Below are 20717 nucleotides of genomic sequence, written 5' to 3'. Positions count from 1 at the left end.
GCAAAAAAGCTGAGAGGTTTTAGTCTAAAAGGATGGTCTTTTGTTTTTGTGTTATTATGGGACACAAGGTTAAGTCACCCTTCCTTGCTTTTTTTTCAGTGGCTGACATTCCATTTTTTGTGGATGCATATTCTGCCATTTCTGGGACTAAAATACTGATCTGATCACTTCCTTTTTATGTCCTTTCTTTATTTTGAAATGTTTTATTGGGTCAATTCTGTGGCTATTTTCTTCATGTCATCAGTGCATTAATCTCTGGACTTGTCTTGGACCAATAAAACTGTGGAGACTGTCATCACGTTCATGTGACAAAGCTCTCTAGCAACTGTAGTAATTATGACAGAAGCAAAGTCTGCAGAGGGAGGAGGTCGGGGTGGATGGATGGGTCAATGCCTTGGTTGTTCCTGGGTTGTTGTATTGTTGTTGTAATCATTACCTAACTTTAACCACATGTTTATTTTTTGTTACCGTGATGATGATGGTCCCCAAGTCTTAACGAAGTACTTACTTTAACCCCAAACATAATCTTTTCCTAAACCAGCAAAGTTGTTTTTGTGCCTAAACCTAACCATAGTGTTGTTAGATCTAGGATTGGATGATTGAAGTTTGAAGAAACAAGACATATTGGCAATTTAACAATTTATTAATTTCACAAACAGGAGCCTCAGTAGCGTGTGGAAGAACCATACACAGCCACAACAGCCTGGCCCCTCTTCCTCATGCTGGTCACCAGCCTGGTCACACACTGCTGTGGGATGGCATCCCACACAGTTCTGACCTCAACCCCATTGAACACTTGTGGGATCAGCTTGGGCGTGCTGTTCGTGCCAGAGTGATCAACACAACCCCATTGGCTGACTTGCGACAAATGCTGGTTGAAGAATGAAGAATAAATTGTTAAATTGCCAATATGTCTTGTTTCTTCAAACTTCTATCATCCAATCCACCAAACACCAAACGAGTCAATGGCAGAATAACCTGTTTGGCATCGGCAGAGAAGATTTGGCAAATTTTTCATGGGCACAACCCACATACTCAGCGCTGCTGCTCATCCCACAAATGCATGTTCCTTATAAATGGGGCACCATTTGAAAGGGAACTAAACAAGCCTTCCAACGGTATTATTGCCAAAAAGCATTGTTACCACAGAGAAATAATCTACCAAACACAAATTTCCTTACTTTTTATGCTAAGTTTAGAAACAAAAAGGGGTGAAGCTGATTATTAAATTTAGATTGTGTTGAGACTTGGAAGTAGACTCCTGCAGATGCCTCCTGCCCCCGTTCTGCTGCTATTTTGCTGCACCCCCCTTTAATTGGCAAGATCTCCTCCTGAAAAAATAAAATAAAATACAGACTGAACTAAGAATTTTCAACTGTCAGTGAATCAAGAGAATAAGTCTGCTTCAACATCTGGTGGTGTTTGAAAAATTGCTGAATGGCCTGATTAAGATGCTAATTAAAATTTTTAAGGCCTCTTGCTGCTACACCATGCTCTGATTTTGATGTACCTTGATGCATCCTGTTTCTGATTTATCAAAGTAAGGTATATAAATGCTTTATTGGTGGAAGATTTCAGAGTCTTTTTTATTTGTCCGAGTTGTCAGGCACTTTCTGAATGGATTTAAGATAATTGCCATGCAAATATATCTTTCATAAAAGTTTTGATTAATGTATTAGATTCTTGCAATACAATTTACGTTCCCTAAGTGCTTGTGCTTTCTCGCCTGCAGCCAAGGCAGTACTTCAGTTTGGTTATTTCTCACTGTTAAATCTGTTTCCACTGATATGCACCCATTGCCTTATCTTAGTTTCTCGCCCCCAAACAGCGTCTATCATTGCTTTCCCTCTTCGGACTCTCCCGTTCTCTTTCTCACTTCCATCTTTTTGTGTGCTTTTTATCTTCACTGCCAGCCTTGGTATCCATCATTTCAGTGCCGCTACCACTGAATAGCTCCCCACTATACATGCAGAGACCCCTGGTGTCTTCGGTGGACCAATTAGAAATGCATCTATATGTCCATCTCCAAACACAGTATGTACTTCGCTTTGTAAATACTGATAAAGAGCCTCCCATCCCTCCTCTTATCGCCTGCTGTACTGTCACGTCAACATCGTCCTTCAGATGTAAGGAATGAGAAAACTACTTGCTCCTTAGAATGTTCTCTCTAAAATCCCCCAATGCAGTTTATCTGGAAGAGAAGTTAAGTAGATATGACACATTCTCGCTGCTCTCATGAAGCGTCCTGCAGGTTTGGAAAATGCCAGATCTGTAATCTTCTGTCTGAAATAAGAAAATAACCTTTGTTAAATATCGCTCAGGCAATAACATTACAAGAGAGAGTAGAGTTTTCATTTGCCAGCCTTATACCTGGTATTTCTAGGGATCATACTATTTTGTTCAAAATTAAATGTCTAATATTAAATAATGCACAATGTCAGAAGTGACATTAAGTGAAAATTATGAGTTTTTTCTTTTAAAACTTGTGATCAAAATGAAAACTTAAAACTCCCGGGACAGGATATTAACAGAGAACTTTCTTTCTTTTTTGTCATTAACATTGCTTCAGTTGTCTTGGAGGGCACTTTATGGAAACTATCACAATCTCTTATCTATTTTTATAACTTTATTTGACACCAATACGACATCCTATGACAACATTAATAAGATATAAGCTTTAAGCTGTTGAGGAAAAAAAAGTATAGGCTTTCATTGGACCAAAGGGCCCGTCTGAGAAGGCACGTCATCACACAGGCAGGTGGTGTTCTGCTTGCAGCCATGTTAATTAAATGCTAAATAAAGCCCCACTATGATATTAAATTGCATTTCATTCTACATGAGCAACTAATGAATAATCAAATAACTTACTTTGTGGGTTACCTGATTGACTGGCTAATGAAGCTTGTTATTATCTGCCAAGGACAGCAGGTTACAGATAACCCCTCAGGGTTAGCTTGTGTAGCTGCGACACTGAAGTGGCACCTTTGGGTCCCAACTTTTTTGATGCAGGGAAAAAGTAGAGACTAAGTTATTAAATTATTAAAGAACTAAGTTTTATTTATTCAACATGGTAAGTATTTACCATGTTTACTTGGTTTACTTCCTTTTAATGTTTTTTTTTTGTTTGTTTTCTGGTAGAGGTGGTGCCTAAAGAAGGTGATTCAGTCGGTTAGTTTGCCCTTCTTTCCATCACTTTCATCAACATCTTGACAACTCCTGGCCAGAATGCAGGTTTTCATACGATGCATCTCATAGCCCTTAAATTGCCTCCCTTCCTCGCGTATTAGTCCCTCCCACCTAGAAGTCACGGGAGGGACGTGAGGAAATCATGGCACGACCAAATGGGTTTTTGGAGGGATGAGATGTCCTTTCCTCTGAAGCATCTCATTAATACGTCAGCTGTTTGGGTGGAGTTAGCAACTCCTTCGGCTGCACAGCTTCCGGGAAGGCTTCTCTTGAGTATCCTTGGCTATAGCTCCTATATGATCCCTCCTCGATTCTCACTCAATCCTCGCGGCAGAAATCAGAGCTTTGAGCCGGTCTTCAGAGGAGGGTCAGAACAACTTCCGATTCAGCCGAGGACAGAGGATTCGAGGAGCTATAAAATAAGGTTATGAGATGCAGCTATTGTCTACAGAGGATGAACCCTAATTCATAATTGCTTACCTTGTGGTGCAAGACAAGGTATCTCAAAAACGTACTGCTTGATTTCCATCAAAAATTCTGCAGGTACACAAAATTTCAAATGAAATATCAGAAATGTACAGAGTGCTTTCCCACTCCGCAGAGGATTAACAATTGCCATTTTCGAAACCACTCCCTCAGGCCACAATGTTGAGCTTTACACAAAAGAGAGAATACATTCATGTTGCCAAGGGGTCAACCATTTGATTATATGAACCCAGAGGCCACTTCCCTAGGGCCACACTCAAGTTACATGTTATACATGTTTCTTCAAATTAAAAAACATTGCCAAACTCAGGTCTGTTGTTTCACCATCTGAGCTAGAGATGATCATTCACAATTTTATATCATGCCGGCTAGATTACTGCAATACCCTTTTCACCTGCCTCAGCAAGTCGTCCCTGGACAACTGGTCCACAAAGCTTTGTGGTTTTACAAGTGTAATTCGTAAAAATGAATTTCCTTGGCTACTGGTCAGGACTGGTTCCCTTTACTGAAGTCACCACTTAATCACTGTTGTATTACATTAATAAATGATGAATGCATGTAATAGGTATGTAATGCATTCTGTTGACCTTTGTTGCCATGCAGTGCACGTGTCCCTTGAGCAATTTACATGAAGATGTACCGACCGATTTACATAAATCTTAGTCTGCACAGAGGCTGATGCTCACTTAAGGGCTTCATCCATGTTGACCTTGACGAGCTTTCTAAGTATGAAATAACCGTACTTTATGTACGCTTTTTTTGTATAGACCTATGTTATATAATGGCCGCTTCACAAACACCCTTGCGCAGAAGAATATATTGTGCCTAATCAAGAACCCTTAAGCTGCCTACACATGATAAGCGATTTGCTCTCTGCGCACCGCTAGATAGGACAGAGAGCAAAGCGCAGAGAGCAAAGCGCAGCGCAGGTATTCGTCATCAAGGGTCGCAAGGAAGCTATTTTCCGTTGCTAGGTAACAAAATGCTCTAGTTATTACTAGGAATTGGTACCTTTGGTATTTATTTACATTTTATTAACATGTTTTTTAATGAGGACTAGATTTGAAAAGATGCACGTGTATGACCGCATACATATGAGGAAGGAAATTTCCATAAGGCTAAATCACATAAGTGATAAATTGAAGATATAAATTTTAGTGGACTAAAAGGATTTCATAATCAAGAAAAGCCAACATCCTAAATGTCCTTCAATATTGTGTTCTTACTGTCATGCAATCTGCAATATTATGCGACACTACCATCCACATTTGTAATACTTTTACATAAGCACAATTTAATGGGCTTACTGTTCTGTCAATTACTACTATAGTAAAATGCTATACATATATTAATACATAATGATGTCTGCTAACTGTCGAGCTAAGGCGCTCTACCTCCTCATCTCTACCACCTCCATCAAGCTGTCTCCCCTACTACTCACATCAGCCTCCATAATGTCCTGTTGCATGCATACCTACATGTCCACACTGCTTTCTTTATGTGGTATGTACAAGGTATGTTTAGATCTGAATATTTCATAGTACAGTGCCTACATTCATTGCAATATACATTATCATCCTAACTATAAATTAAAAAATGGAATTAAAACAGATGGTGTTTCAAGAAAATAATAATAATTCAAAACCTCTTTTTTTTTAAATTTTAAAACAACTTTCCAACTTTCCAAGAAATAAAATGACAGAAAAAGACATAAAAAGGTAGACTGGGTAAACCCAGCCCAATCTGCCAGCGATTTGATTTTGCCCTGCAGCTCAGGCTGGAAACCTGTACGTTTATCTATCCTGCTTCCGTTACACATTTGCGGGAACCAATCACAAATTGGCTTATCCATCTGGCCCGCTATTGCCTGGTTTAACACGATGACAATAGAGAAGCGAAGGCAAGCTGCTTTTTGTTTACATTCAACATGACGGCCACCGAAGCGCAGCAACCCGTTGATGCCTCTGTCGCTGCTGTTTTAAAAGATTTCAAAGGCAAGTTTTTTCTGAAAACGGAACAGAAACTTGCTCTGGAACAATTCCTACAAAAGAAGGATGTGTTTGCCTTACTTTTTTTACTACCAACCAGCTTTCGCTCTGCCTCATTCTGCAAAGTACGTCACCCGGATCGTTGGTCTGATAGGTTGAAGGACTATCCAATTGTGTACAGAGTCATTTGAACTATGCTGTTGATCACGCCTCTTGTGCAGTAGAAAATACAGAGCAGACTCCCCAGACTAATTTTCAATCTTAAAAGATTGAGCTTGGTCTAGTGATAGCCAGACTAATAAAAAGGATCACTGCTAGGTGCTCCCCCGTTTCAATCATAATGTTTCATTTTCTATCAGTTTTAGTCCGGATTCAGAGCATTTTAACGCACTGAATTAGCCCTTTTTAAATTGTTAAAATGACCTACTTTTGGCTAGTCTGGCTATCACCAGACCAAGCTCAATCTTTTAAGATTGAACATTAGTCTTGGGGAGTCTGCTCTGTATTTTCTACTGCACAAGAGGCGTCAATCTCTCTTCAAATCTCTGTGCGCAATTGGATAGTCCTTCAACCAATCAGACCAACGATCCGGGTGACGTAGCAGCAACAGCGGCATCAACGGGTTGCTGCACTTTGGTGGCCGAATGTAAACAAGAAGCTGCTTGGTCGCTTCTCTATCGTCATTGTGTTAAACCCGCCAATAGCGCGCCAGGTGGATAAGCCAGTTTGTGATTGGTCCCCGCAAAATTGTAACGGAAGCAGGATAGATAAAGGTACAGGTTTCCAGCCTGAGCTGCAGTGCGAAATCAAATCGCCGGCAAATCGGACTGGGTTTACTCAGTCTAACTTTTGGCACTTCATGCAGGCAAATGTGCTGTTTTCTGTCCAGGACTGTATGTTGTACGTCATAACACCAGCTTGATTCCTTCATTACTTTCTCCCAGTCTGCTGGTTTCAACAACAAGTAATAATATAAATGTCCTATTGAATGGTAAACTGTGAGGTTGTGGCTGCATTGGACTGCATACTTTAGCAAGGTGTTCATGTTGTTTTGTCCACTCTACAGTATGTTCAACACATTTGCGAGTGCCTGCTTGTCAGTTCCACAGCACTAATGACCACAAAGACACAATTTATTCTGATCATGTCATGTTTACATCATGTTGGTTCATTCTGATAGTAAACCTGCTCTGTAAAAAAAATGCTGATCGACATCTGATCCCCTCCCCTCTCCTCCTATCTACCCTGTGTCTCGGAGTGCCGTTTTTTTTCAGGTGGAGGAGAGGGAGGCTGTGAGACAGAACAGAGTTTGGCAGGAAGTTGAGTGTGAACGAACAGTGGCATCCTTGACGCTTCCTCTTAATTAGCAGCCATATTCTTCCAGCTGCCAAGATACCTGCTGCTGTTGTCAAAACCTTTTTTTTTTTTTTTTTTTTTTTTTTTTGCCATGCCGGTTAACTATTAATTTAAGGCGCTCATGTAATGTTTAAATTGCTCCACCTTTTTTTATTGCATTTGTGTCAGTTTTTAAACATACAGGTTTGGAGTCTTATTTCGCTGCTGTAGCCTACTTTGGATTTTGAGTTAGTGGAGTGAAAAATGTGTTCCTCTTACAAATAAGGCGAGAAAAGTTTTACTCTCAGCTCTATGTGGCACAGCTTTTTTTCTATTTTAGAGGAAGGCATATACATACTTGAGTTATTTTAGCTCTACACTCCCAGGACAATGCACATGTTGTGTTTGAATGAGGACTTTCACATGATTGTTTATCTTTAAGAGATCCCAATGGACTATATTCTGGTGAACATCCTTTTCAACTTTGAGGTTTTGGGCTATTTTGCTTCTACGTCTTCTTTTAAGCTTTTGGGAAAAACATCAAAAATACACATTTAGGTGTTTATTTTACTACTTTGTCTATTTGCGCCTGAAGATTTCCTAGTTACCTTTAGATATTGCCTAATTTGCATATAAACATCCAATTTAAAAAAAAATTGCCCTAATGTAATCAACCGAGGAAGATTCATGGGCATGTTAGTCAAAATGGTTTACCTTATATTCATCTGTAGTGTCAAAATGTGTGGAAATTTACAATACATATCTTTTATATATACTGTATTTCTCAAAATGAGTTTTTATCATACTCCAAGCCAGGAATCTCCACTTTAGTACATACACCAAACTTTGCAGTTTCATTCCTATCAATATTCTAAATGTTGTCACAGAGTGGTTTCTTTATATATTATTCATAGCCTGATTTATGTAAAAATGTTATACCTACAAACATAGCAACAACAAAGAAATGCATGGCTGTTGACAGTATTTTCTTATTTATGGAGTGATAAAAAGAGATCCGCAATTCCCTCTTTAAAAACCTTTAAATCTAACATGTCAACAAGATGATGCACGAATGTTGAGGCTTTAATCTAATGTTCAATCCCTGTTCAATTCACACAATTCAATTCCCAGAGACCTTTGGTGTGGCCACATGGCTCAATGGCACAGGTGCTTTACATCAGGACTCATTAAGTGATTGTCAGCACCTGCTGTGCCTCACATTATTTCATGTCAATGGCTCAAGGCTGTTTCTGACGGTCCCTTATGTTTTAGAATGATGAGATAAGATTATGTAATGTGTTGTCTTTTTTCTACATTTCAATATCTATACCTGGCACCAAACATTGATGTAGGCAAATAAAGTGAATACATGGGCTCTCAGAAAAGTAGTATGGTAAGCTCCTGTCTGTTGCAAATGTACTTAATATAGTAAGTAAAAAATAAATAAAAAACACATGCACGAAGAAAGGAACATCAGTTTAAGATAAACTGTATGGAGCAGAGAAGGCACACTTAATCCACGTGTTTACATTCAAATCTTTCCCACCATCTGCCCTCACTATTGTTTTATAAAAAGGGTAAATTAGCTCCTATTTTTTATTCACCATTTACATAATATGATAGTGTATAGGTAAGAGATGTCTATTTCAACAAAACACATTAAACATAAATCAGGTATTTGACTATTTCATCATCTTCTATTCTCATATGAACAGAGATAGCACTAACAGGAGCTTGGTTTCTTCAAAACCATTCATTCATTACACCAAGGTCAACAGCATTTTCTATATTATATATTTATATTATTATATATTATGTTTTCTCTGTGAACTTCATTATATTTGTTTATGTATTAAAGTCTCATGCCAGTATCATCCAGCTAAAATATGCTTTGTATCTCTTTTATGAATGCAAGAAATTCATTTTGTAGCTGGCGAGTATTCACTGAAACCTCTGAATTTCTTCTTGTTGCCTTCTAAGGCTCAAAGAGTCTGTCCATGGGCTTTGTTTTGTTTTCATTTCAGTTTTGTATTAGACCAACAGCTAAATCACTCCTACAGAAAATCTTGTCATGTTTTTTGTTTGGTTATGATATATGGAGCCACCAAAGATAAGCGTGTTCCTTCTGTTTTCTCCCAGAATGTGAACCAGCCAGTGTGTGACAAATGAGATGAGCGCTGGCAGAGAGAACCGTACACTTGCTGGTCGACTGATGTTTACAAAGGCAGATTTTTAACAAACTAATTGTCTCAAATGTTTACAGTTTAGATATCCTACTAATCTCATAATTCCACTACTCCCTGTCTGTTTTTCATTAAAAGCCCAGAAAAATCCATCAATCTAACAACTGAACAATCAGATAAGTGATTTAACATTTATGTACAAAGACAGATTGGCCAAGTTTTCTTGTAGACAAGAAGTTATTTTCACCCGAGTATATCGGTGCAAAAACATAGGGAAGAAACTCATTAAATGATTGTGTGAGAGTTGTATGGCAACACTGAATAATTCATGCTTATTTGATTGCTGTGTATGAAGGATTTATTGGGAGGTGGCATATCAAGGGAGGAGATGCTTGTCTAGGTTGCTGAAGTTCAAATTCCAAAGGTAGACACTTATTTACATGAAGCACAAAGACACATTAAACAGCCACTGAGGTGTCTGAATCTGCTTATTTTCCCTCATTATTTTTTATTAGTTTGCATGACATATGTTCCATAGACAGCAGTTGTTCCACAGACTTTCTCTCTGTTCAAATCCATCAAATATTTCTGCTGCTCCTTCACACTGCTAGTGATACTGGTCTGAAGTCAGTGCCAGCACTCATCACTTACTTTGCCCGCTCTCTATCTGTGGACCATGCCTGGTGTCTCCTAGCAACAGCATTAGATAGCATTTCAATTCCATCCCTCTCAAGAACGAAAGGAGAATTTGCTTTGACACACGTAAATTAAGCTCCTCCTATTTAAATAATAGATGTTGTGTTCTGAGGAGCTTATCATCTACACACAAACATGTGTTCCTCGCAGTAGGGCAATGGGATTTTCCTTTACTGTCGTTGATAGCCCTGCTAGCTTTGCCACTGTTAGTGAGGCATCAAAAAGAGCACACAATCTGCGTATAAATAGGAACCACCTCGGTTTTAAAAAACTTAATTCTCTATTTCAAGCTCTTCAAATGATCTTGCAAAATTGATCTTGCTGATTGATGCCACTCGCTGATGTAAAGCACAGCTCCTCTCCTGTGCCGGGAGCAGCAGGGGGTGGGGAAGAAAAGTAAACCTGTCGGGCAATTATGGCAAGTGGTGAGGAGATAATGGCCAATATCTTTATATCACTGTGCAGCTCCTTTTAAGACAGTTCATCAGCTCAAGCAGAAGGACACAACGTATCATCCATTAGTTTGTCAGTGGGGCTGTTACGCACATAAACCTGACATAAAATGTAGAAATCAACAAGTGGCTTAGTACAAAGACGGAGAGAGAGAGGCCACTTTAACCCTTGTGTTGTCCTTTGGTTCACCGGGACCTGTCCAGTTTATTTGACGTTTTGTATTGGCCTGGCGTTGAGGTTACCTCATAGTGCTTGTGGAAAAAGTATGTGAACCCTTGAGTTAATTACCTCAAAAAAGCTAACTGGAATCAGGTTTTAGCACACCTTGAGTCTTTTTAAAATAATGAGTTTGGAGGTGTGAACTACAGCTACTTTGACTGATAAAACCCCTCAATATTCTGGAGTTTGCGCTACACAAGAAGAACGCGCTTATGTGAGCCATGCCTCGCCAAAAAGGGCTTTCAGAGGCTCTACGATCAAGATTTAGGTCAAGAAAGGTCAAGAAACAATCATAAATGATAGCCAAAGATTTGTAGGCATCATTGGAACTGGCTAACATCTCTGTTCATGAGTCTACAATACGTAAAACAATGAACACGCAAGGTATCTACGGCAGGACACCACGAAGGAAGCCGCTGCTTACTAAAAAGAACATTGCTGCATGCCTGAAGTTTGCAAAAGAGCACATTGACACTCCACAGCAGTATCGGCAACATTTTTTGTGGACTGATGAAACTAAGATTGAACTACTTGGAAAAAAACACACAGCACTACATCTGGTGTAGAAAGGGTACGGCATATCATCATGAAAACCTCATCCCAACCGTAAAGTATGGTGGAGGAAACTTCATGATTTGGACCTGCTTTGCTGCATCAGGGCCTGGCCAGCTTGGAATCATTGAGGGGAAGATGAATTCCCAAGTATATCAGACAATTCTTCATGATAATGTGAGAATGTCTTTACGTCAGCTGAAACTGTGTAGAAGGTGTGTGATGCAACATGACAACGACCCCAAACACCAGAGCAAATCCACAACAGAATCGGTTCAGAAAAACAAAATAGCGCCTGGTTGAGGTTATTGAATCAATGTGTTCAATAAAAACATGAAAGATCAGAATTTGTTTGTTATTTTAGACACATTTGTTTGTCAATGCCCTTGACTTAGATGATCAGATCACATTTTAAGACAATTTTTTTTCAGAAAACCATGAAATTCCAAAAGGTTGCCACTGTACTGTATATGCACTAAGAAACATCAAGTCCACACATGAAATCCTTTGGAGTAGCAGGAAAACATGCAGACATGGAAGGTATGAATGTGTTTTTGGAAAGATTTGATGGACAACCTGTATTTCTACTCGAATAAACCAACAAAAAGATACAAAGATAAGCTCAAATCTTGTCAACCTATTTGGAGATTTTGAAAGCTGGAGTGGTACTCAAAAGATGTGGGCACTCACTCAAACTTGTTTTATGTTGCTGGTGCATGAAATCTTCTGGCAGCTGTTTCGAGGGGTGGTTTTAGGCATCTTCCCAATTCAGATGGTGAAGTTATACCTGCCAGCTGTTCAACAAAAGTCACATCAAAAACATGCTGAACTTTTGCATCTTTATTCCAGTCAGCTGTGAGCAATTTTAAAATAAAGCTACCACACACATGGATGTGTCCATTGGTGGAGTGCTGCGACGGCAGCTGGCATCTTTGCCCAAAATATCTTAAAAAAGGTTTATATTAAGGAAATAAGCTTTCTCTTAGATTCCCCCGCATGCTCGCCTAAAAAGAGAGCTCTCTTTCACATATACACACACCTGGAAACATAAAACTCCAGTAAACCTTTATACACTTTTTTCCCCTTCTAATCTGCAAAGCTCTCTGCTGCTCTCTTATCTTTTTATCCAGCCTTAAACTCTCTGATTCTTTGATGCATGCAAGGTTCACCTTTCCGTGGGCCATGCTGCTGTTTTAGCTGTGTCAGCAAGTGTCATCTACTGTTAACTAGGAACAATACAAGACCAGTGCAGCATAAACACGATCTACCCAGAAAAAAAAACTGCATCAATGAGCGGACAGAGGATGAGGAGCATAAATCCAACCCAGAGGTGTAGCTACAAAAGCTGTCTTGCTCTTTAGAAGTTTCTTCATTCTCTAAAGAATAAGGTATTTCATGATTCACCAATGCTGATGCACAAGTCTGATTTGAATGCATTAACAAAAAGTCTACAGCAGCATACATAAACGGGATGTATTAAATTAGCATTTTGTCAAACCTTTCATGAGAGAACTGCAGCACATTTGTCACTAAATTATAATTTGTCATGCAAAACGAAAACAAAATCAGTTAAATAAAACAAAGTACTGTGAGAACCAAGTTGAAGTTGTCAAGGGCCTTCTTTTCATGTCAGATCATTCTATAAAGATGATCTTGCATTAATTGTTCACCTCTTGCAATGCAGACAAAAGAGTAAAAGAAGCTTGGCAAACCACAATTATCACTAGAATCTGACATTTTCAACTTGTTCTACACAATAACACTTGTTGACCTGTGTCCAAAGTGCGTCAAAGTGATCTTCTCACTCTTATCTTTTGTCCGGCAGCAACACCAAATCCTTTTTATCAGCCCAGGCTAGCAGCAGGAACAGCAGTATCCATATTGACAAGGACTTGAGCCTAAAGGCTCACATGGAGGTGAAGCCAAGTGGTCAGGGACCCTCCGTGCATCAATGCAGAGATGCTCTACCAAGATGTCTCTGCAGCTCCTGCTCGTCTTCCATTCATACTCTTGCATAATCAGGCGCAGGTTAATATAGTAAGAATTGACAGATTAATCTCCGTGCCTGGGTGCAGTAGGAGATTACATTATCTGGAAGAAGCAAGGGACTCTTCTCTGAGCTGGATATACAAACCGTACAGAGCCAATTTAAAGTGATACAAGTGAAAAATTACAAAAGAGACATGGGTGTGTATTCAGGCACTAAAAAACAAGTTATTTCAGACACTACGTCCAAGAACTCATGAAAATGAAGCAAATACTGCGGCATTTGTGCACATTTTAATGGCAGAAACAATTGTCTGTAGTGAGTCCTCATTTGTCCCCCCAGCAGGTTGTTTGGAAGTATTGCAGACTCAGAAATCGTATGTCAGTGTGAGCTGTTGAATCATTTATGGCTGAGAGCAATCGCACAGATTTTTCCTTTACCCCGGGGTTCAGGGACAAAGCAGGGAGGTTTTTGAAAGTGAGACAGACCCTGATCCCTTTCTTGCTAGCAGGCTTGCAATTGCTGGCCTTTTAGCTGTTCCTTAGTGCCTAATGGCTCAAAATAAAAGTCTGTATACATTGTTGGGTGTCCTTGATGTAGCTGTGACAGGCAGTGTTGCTATGGAGATGGATATTTTAATAGATCTTTTTCTTTGAAAAGGGAGTGCCTTCCTGCATAAATCATGTTTTTACAGCTGTTGCACATGGAGGAGTCAATACAAAATGATTGCTTATGGTTTCAGTGCACACGTACACAACACAGAAGTGCAAACATGATTCACATTCCATAAAAGCCGCAACCCAAAGGCTATGTTCACACTAAGTTTGAAAAAGGCATTTGGAACCTCTGCTGACAAGTTTTCCAGTTCTTGCGGTGCGAAAGCCTGTGGCAATCTACTGTATGTTGAGCCAAGAGGTAAATGTCTGATAAAATTCTGTGATAAATTTCTGGGGAGTTAACTGTGAGGCATGGCAGTGAATCAGCTGCATTCTTTGGCCCAAAAAAGGGCTGCAGCCTCAATGTCCACCTCCTGGCTGGCGGTTTAGACTTTGGTAAATATATTGTGGTGCTAACCATCACAGTCAAGTCTTTTCAATAGAGGAATACATAAAACGTATCACAAAGCCACACAATTACGAGTGCTTCTTGTTCAGTCTGAGCGTAGTGACACTTGGCTGGCATAATACACAGGTTTGTGTGTTCCATCACATAGTTACTGGCTCATTATTGTTACTGGCTCATTATTGCTCCTAATCCCACTGGACTAGCAGCAACTATCACATGTCACAGCACCTTGGTTGAAATATGTCATTACATGGGTTCTGCTCTGCTCCATTGACACTTTTGGTCTGCACATAGCCCATAAACTCCAGTTCTATAATTTGGAATTGACTTTTTGCTGTTGAGTGTCAGCTGCTTCTCTTCCAGTCACTGAAGGACTTGGTGAAGTTCAATTCAATTTTATTTGTAGTATCAAATCATAAGCGTCATCTCAAGACACTTTATAGATAGAGTAGGTCTAGACCACACTCAGTACTTTAAAAAAGACCCAACAATTCCTATAATTCCCCCAAGAGCAAGCTAATTTAGTGCAACAGTGGCTGAGATGAGAGTTTTAAGTTTACTCTTAAATGTGGTGACGGTGTCTGCCTCCCGAACCCAGACTGGGAGCTGGTTCCACAGAAGAGGAGCCTGGGAGCTGAAGGCTCTGGCTCCCATTCTACTTTTAGAGACTCTAGGAACCACAAGTATCTCTGCATTCTGGGAGCGCAGTGCTCTAGTGGGACAATAGGGTACTATGAGCTCTTCAAGATGTGATGGTGCTTGACCATTTTACAGGAAGGCAATGCAGAGAAGCTAATACAGGAAAAATATGATCTCTTTTCTTAGTTCTTGTTAGCACACGCGTTGCAGCATTCTGGATCAGCTGGAGAGTCTTAAGGGACTTATGTGAGCAACCTGATAGTAAAGCATTACACGTTTCTAATGTTGTGGTTAGTTTCTCCTGAAACAATGGATGTCATCAGAGATGTTGTGAACTCCTGGAATTCCTTGTAGGTCTTGTCCGATGATGTGCAGATGAGATTCCAAACATCGGTCTCTTTTAGCGCCACAACCCTGTGTGTGTGACGAATGTGGTCAGCAGCCTGGACTTCAGCTCTATCTAATGATATCCCCACCTCAGATCTAACTATATTTTATGTAGAGATAGGGTGCTGTTCTGGCACTGTGGCTTTATTTGCTCTGTGCATGTAGCTCTTTCTTACCATGTACCACAACTAAAAACCTTTTGATTTGGTTGATTCCCCCCCAGCTGAAGACAGAAAATTGGGAAGAGAGAGGGGGAATGACATGCAGCAAAGGGCCGTAGGTCAGACTCAAACCCGGGCTGCTGCAGCAAGGACTGAGCCACAGTACATGAAGCGCAACCAGGTGAGCTACCAGGGCGCCCTATCCCACCTCCTTTTCATTTAATTGTGTCATGAATGTAAAACTTAAGTTACATGTTAACCAAGGCAAACTATAATTCCTGTGCTGCTGCACTGAGGCGGTTGATCAGATCACTTTTTAAATCTTAAAATCATCTCACAGCCTAATTGTGTATAGCTCTATATTGGCATTTAAGATGAGTGATCACTGAAAATATTTAAGGTGACAGTAGTTGGCTTCTTAACTGGTTCATAGTAGACGCCCCCAATATGTCTGTGGCATAGGTTTGTTTACTGTACAAAACAAAGCTTCTTTTCCCCATCCAAAGTATAACACAAGTTAATTAGTTTGGTTGCTTTAGTGTGGACATGGGCTTGTGGAAGGCAAGGCAAAGCAAATTTATTTATAGAGCACTTTCTCATACACAGCGGTCATTCAAAGTGCTTTACAGGCAGAAACAACAACAAAAATATACAATTGAGATAAACGAAAAGACAGACACATTTTATAAAGGCATAACAGTTTAAAAACAAAGTAATTAAAAAATACCATCAAATGAGACGAATTAAAACCTCTGGAGAAGAGAACAGTCTTTAGCTTACATTTAAAAATGGTTATAGTTGGAAACAGAAAATACAGTAGGAAGAAAGGTTTGCATTTGGAAATTCTGATAATATTCAGATAAAAAATGAGGACAACTCTGTCTATGATCTAGGATTAAAAAATTCTGATTCAATAGTAAACTTTTGTATGTTTTTGTTTTAATCTCAAGTTGACCAAAAGTTCGTATACTAACAATTTTAATGGCCAAAGTTCCTGATTTGAGAAAGATTCAGATTTTGACCAAGCTGACCATTAATGGGACTCAGCAGGACCAGGACACTTTAATTCTCCAAATGCAAACAACTCTGGCATTGGTCGATTAGTCTTTTGTAGACTTTGCAATGCTTCACTTATTAATTCATGGCCTGTAACACCAGAAAGGACCAGCAACCCACCATATGCATTGTTTAGAAGAATCCTTTGCCAGCTATTGGGAGATGAATGAGCCCACTGGGATCTATTAACGGTGACATTCCAAAAAAAGCTGCATACAGCGAGCTCTCAAAACTTGTGGTTTGGGCTGTAAAAAGAGAGGTTTGTGTGAATTCATTTGTACCCAGCAGAGCCAGTCTGATGTCAGAAAATGTAAATACCATGACATGCTTGGTTTATTAGTACATTGTATTGCATTCTTGGCCCTGCTTGCTGGTGTCTACTCTCGGCCAGAAGAAATTAATGAATGGTTGAAGCAGCATTGCTGTTTTGACAGAAAAAGTTTGAAGTTAATACATTTGAAGTTTAGTAATAGAGGTGATATAGTGACAACATATAAAAAATAATACCACTGAGCACCATACATCATTCATCAGCCCACATTTAGATATAATAAAGTACCAGTATGGCTAACACCTTTCTTTGAGTCCAGTTTTTGCTCTTTTAATTAGGTTGGCATTATGTGTTCTGAGCAAGTTTGTGTTGAAAGTTGACTTGAAAGTTTCTTAATTTTGAATCTTCCCCACTGTGGCGAGTCACTGGGTTCCACTCTCGGTGCCAAACCCAAAATAGTAGTGACTGTCCTTTCAAGTGAAGCGTCAGAGGTGAGGTAAATTGGTATAACAAGAAATGGAAACAACAAGGGACGTGTAATTATTTTTCTCAGGAGCTCTAAAGTCAACTTTTGTTCTTTTCCTGTTATTTAATTTCACTTTCCATTATCTTGCTCATATTGTGTGCGGTACTAAACTTCTGATTCCACAGCAAAAGAGCAAGCCTGACATTTTTTACCCTCTCTGGGGAATTTCTGGCACAGTATTATCAGCAAATAAAGAAGGGCTACTTTGACTTTTATTAGCGCTAACATTTATCTCATTTGGTGACTGTTATACTTCTCTGTAGGGACAGTCTCATAAAATCGTTGTCCAGGCAGCCAGCCTATAACGCCCTGTCTATTAAATCAAAGTTTGTAGGATCATTTCCCAGATTCTTTGTAAAATTGCTCTCATACTGAACCATATGGTGCATTTGAGACAGAAAGAGAGGACCTGGCTCCATGGACGACACCAACAGATGCTTGCTTAATGACAGCAGAGAGGGCATGACACATTTATGGTAGGGTCTACCGTATTCATTGTAAAATGAATAGCTAGAAGTAGAATAATTTAAATGAATGGTAAGACTGTATCTTCATAAAAACTGAGCGGTTGTGCACTTCAGTTAGGTGTTATTAACTTAACAGTAGCAGCATGGCTGCATTGATGGCAATGTTTTTTTTTTTACAGACATTCATGGTCCTAAGAGAATTAATCATATTGACATGGTGAGTTTCCTTCTTGTGCCACAATGAGGTTAACATTTGTGGTTTTGAGTAATATATCACAATAACTATGGGAAAGGGGGGTTAGGGGGAAGGGGAGTTTAAATCCAGCCGCTGTGAAGCACTGCACTGTCCATCACGATCCAACACCACACACTCTAAACCTTGTTAAGACCTCTAGGATGTTTGGTGTCCAATTTGGAGATCCAAATGTTCTCTGCTCTGAGCCTCTGAGCTTTATTCCATCTAGAATTACATTTGACTACAGTGGCTCGGACCAAAAGCGAACCATGCAATAAAAAGTGTTTAACCAGACGTCAGGGTCCATCTCAGAAGAGGTGACTCTCTGGGCCGTGACGAGTGTAGCTGTCGATCGTCCAGTTGCAGAGGTAGCAGGCCGGGCGGTGGTGGTGGGGGTCCCCGTGTGGCTCCTGATCTTCTAGAACGTTGTTTGGACAACTTGGTGGAGGGGGCCCGTGTTGTCGTGGCAGGTGGGTGGTCTATCTCCTCCGTAGCTGAGAGGTCTGCAATAACAGCCCCTGTGTATTCCATGGTCTCTGGGAGGAAATGGTGGCCCAAGTTTTGTCTGGCCCAGTCCGAGGCCACCCGAAAAGGCTCTTCAAAATCCACAGTGGACAGGTTTGTCAGCTTCTCAATGTCACTCTCCCTCGTTTGGGTGTAGTGTGGATGAGCAAGTTGGTATGGGCCCAGTTTCTGGAGTTGCCGTCAATGAGTAAGGTTGTATTAGGGTTGGGCGCAGCAGGTTTAATTAAGGTCAACAGGTTTCTGGTCACACAGACTATGGTCACCGACGGTTCCTGATCTGAGACATTTTTTAAGTGGTGAACGGATCTAATTATTCTGTACAAGATTCGTATTTTGGTCAAAGTCTGGATCATCAGACTGCTGTCTGGTTATACGTTCATTGGTCTGTGCTCTGGCCCTGTTCTGTTTAAAGTGTGGTCTCACGTTCATTCAATACTACAATGGTATTCTCTCCCTCGTTCCGCCTAGCTACGTTCCGCCCCCCACTCAAAACCATCAGTTGCAATCACCTCTGATCCCAAGTGAAGTCTATCAGTTTTGGCTTTTTTTGGTCCATATGCAGTTAATGACCTGCATATTCCGCAAAGTAGAGGAAGAGAATACCATTGCAGTATTGAATAATTGGAGCTCAGACGCAATTTTGTAATTTTCTCAATTTCTGATCCTCTGAATAAAAAACAGAAAATTGGAAAAACAGGTTAAAGATAAAAAAAAATGTATTTGTCAACGTGGAAAAAAATTCCAAATGTCGGTTTGTGCTTAGAAAATTGAACTGATAAGCATTACACTGACCTAGCACCATCATTAGGTCAAAGGTTTTTTTTTGTCCAATACTTTGGTTAATGACCAAATACTGCAAAAGTAATGACATTCCCATCGGCCTCAGCTGTACTTTGTGTTAAGGGTTAATAGACGTATAAAAGAAGTAGACAAAGCCACCGTGACATTACACATTGGTATGTGGACTACTGTTTTGAAGCCTCTAGTTTAGCATTTTGACCGTCGCCATTTTGTCGCCAAGTGACCATATTTGGACGATAGGTGGATCCAACAGACAGCCTGAGGACACTATAAATGGCGTTGTGTAGCGATTTATCAATCACAAGGTAGCCACGCCCTAAAGCATCCTCTGCTTTATCGTCTATTTTGCTGTAAATGGGACCATCATTTACAAAATGAAAAACATGCTGTATTGATCACTTGAAACTAGTGATTCTGACCATAATCTGATTAGGAAAATCATAAATGAAGTAATAAATCAACTGAGAAGTAGGGTCATTTTATCATAGACTTTTTAGTCTGGTTCAACGGATGTACATTGCAGGGATAAAGCTTTCCCTCTTGCTATCTCCATTACTGGGGCTTAGTGCTAGAAAGGACTGTTTTGATTAGTTTAAAGAAATACAAACAAGGCTTTATTCAGTACACCAACACTCTCAATTAAAGCTCTCTGGGTGCTAATTTTACTTCTTTGTGTCTATTTATAGTATTTAATTGTTGTCTAATTATCCATTGCTCAGAGAAGCACCTACTCACTAGCTTTAGCCGTGCGACAGGTGTTAATGCGATACGTTTTTAATAATGCATTTGGAGATCTGGTGACCCTCCTCAAGAATATTCGGTCACACACACACAGTAAACGCACACATAGTCCTGCATGCAACAACACCATCTGCTCCTCCTCTTCCATCTCCTTTCAGTATCTTTATCCCTCTCCAAGCTGCTTCACATACAGTAAATGGTATTTTTAGGTGTGAGCAGTTGGAGGAAACTTTAAAGTACAATTAATCAGCCCAGTCCCGTGCCATGATCGCTTAGTGCAAGGTAAATTGCAGTGTTGAGCGTTAATATGTGCTAAATTGGGTGCATGGTCTCTGAGGTTTATGTGCAAGTATCTCCCTCCCAGTCTGTGCTGATCTGTCTCCAACAGGCCGTCTGATTCCCAGTCTAACTGTTCTCAGCGGGTACAGCCTTAGGCTCTGCTGCCTGCCTCTCTCACTCAGACACACAGACACAGACACACACACACACACACACACACACACATAGTCTTCCTGAGTTAAAGAAAATACTGACTTCTGCTTCGTACATTCTGGCCATATCTCAACCCTACTTCTAATATGGTGCCGTCCACTTTCCCCCTTTATTCTTTCTCTCAGACTCCCCTCAACCTCGCTGTCAGCATTTCTTCTTTTCAACCTCTCCTCCCCTCCCCCATTCTGTCTTTTCAATATCCAGTTTCACAGCAAAGACTGCCTCGCCTCAACCCTCAAGCTCAGTCTTTGCTTCACAGAATCAGA

This window comes from Perca flavescens, chromosome 23, assembly GCF_004354835.1.
Source record: "Perca flavescens isolate YP-PL-M2 chromosome 23, PFLA_1.0, whole genome shotgun sequence".
In the NCBI taxonomy this organism is placed as follows: Eukaryota; Metazoa; Chordata; class Actinopteri; order Perciformes; family Percidae; genus Perca; species Perca flavescens.
Note: the sequence above shows the minus strand (reverse complement) of the source record.